Source organism: Chelonoidis abingdonii, chromosome 10, assembly GCF_003597395.2.
Source record: "Chelonoidis abingdonii isolate Lonesome George chromosome 10, CheloAbing_2.0, whole genome shotgun sequence".
NCBI classification, from domain to species: Eukaryota; Metazoa; Chordata; order Testudines; family Testudinidae; genus Chelonoidis; species Chelonoidis abingdonii.
Genome location: NC_133778.1, coordinates 39,440,595 through 39,442,490, shown reverse-complemented (window position 1 = coordinate 39,442,490; position 1,896 = coordinate 39,440,595).

Here is a 1,896-nt window from a genome sequence, read left to right as displayed (position 1 = left end):
GCACCCTGGCTGGGATTATTTAGGGAAAATGGTCCTGCCTTTAGCAGGGGGTTGGACTAGATGACCTCATGAGGTCCCTTCCAACCTTTTGATTCTATGATTCTATATGAATTGAATCACAGAGATTTGTCAGATACAGGACATGCCCACAAGCAAAACGTGTGACAACGTGAACTAAAACATGTACAAACGGTTTAACAATCAGATTTTTGTCCTCCTTAATTTTAAGTTGTAAGATTTCTGTCAGTTCATCATTTTCTTCAATCTTTTGTCCAAGGCTTCATTCTAGTGTCTGGTCACATTTACTCCTTGTGTATATTGGTTTTTAATGCTGCAGACTCAGGCCAGGCTGTGCTCTGTATCTAGGCTATTTCCTCATTTGCTCAATATGGTTTTTCCTCAGCTTACCCTGTTAGTTCTTAAAATCTCTGGGGAGGGTTTTCTTTTTTTAATCTTTCTAGGATCATCCTTGTGATGTGGCTCTGTTCCAGTGGAACATGAACAGAGACCCACATGACATCGCCATGGTAACACATGAATGCAGATTGCATGCCTTAACTAAAGCGGTATAGAGCATTTTGAAATCCTCCACTGGAAGGTGCTCTATAAGTAGTATTATCTGAGGGTCTAACTCGCCTCAAGTAGCTGACATATGATGCTACTGCTCACAATATAAATACCTAGACTGAAATTCAATAGACAGAACTCCAGTCTGGCCATGGAAAGACATTGAGGAGATATTAGGATTCTCTGAGTCCATGCATTGCGTTTGCTGCTGGAAGTCAGACCAAAAGAGTGCTTGGTTGGTTTTACTTACTGAGTGACTCATGGAGTGGTGAAAAGAATGACTGGAAAATCTGGGATAGCCTGAATAGGCCTAAGCAGCAATTCCTGCGTCTATACTACTTTGAACCTGCAGCTATAGGATGCAGTCTGACTTTGTGGTCATTGTCATGCTGTCTGGAGTGGTTCATGACCACAAGTGCCAGCCTCAGGGCAGACTGTCAAAAAGCAGGACAAACTCTCAGGACTGGTGGGATGTTCTATAATTAATTTCAACAACTCAGTTACAGATGTGAACTCCTGGATAACTGTAACAATCTTGCCATGGAGTCACAGACAGTCCTCTTGGGCACTCCAGTCTATCTTACCACCCAGGCAAGCTGGTTTTAGTGATAAATGGTCACATATACCAAAAATGAAAAAATATTCAGATTGCTCCCAGTCCCAAGAGACCAGTCACTTACCCCAGATCAATTTATACCTTAGAATTCACACCAAAGACAATGCTGGTAGCCAATCCTATAGTGAACTAACTAAGGATTTATTAATTGAGAAAAAGAAATGAGTTATTCACAAGGTTAAAGCGGGCAACATGTAAGCACAAATGAGTTACAATCTATGGTTCCAAAAGGTGACAGAGCTGTAGTAATCTGTCAACACTGAATGTCTTTTAAGAGTAATCCACGATGACTTGGGATCACTGCTTTTGTTTCTTAGCTCCAGTCGCTGTGAGAGTCCAAACAGCAAAGAGACAAATGTTTCTTCATGTGAGCATCTTTACCTGATCTTCCCCCAGAGTTCACACTGATGGGATGAGAGCTCGTGCACGTAACTTCTTCCTGGGTGGATGGGACAATCAACAAATTTTTGGCCCATTAAGTCTTGATAGTCCTTTTTGGTGGGTGGGGGAACCACTCCTGCTGCCCAGGTTCACAAGTTCAGAGCAGGCATTTTTACAATTTGTGACAAAGTTCCTCCTCCACCTTGGTGGGTCCTGCACTTATTGGCGGATTTGTTCACCTCAGTGATCTTCCCTTCTTGTGGAACCCACAGTCTGAGTCAGCTCCTCCTGTGTCTGATCAGGAGTTGGGAGGTTTGGGGGGAACCCAGGCC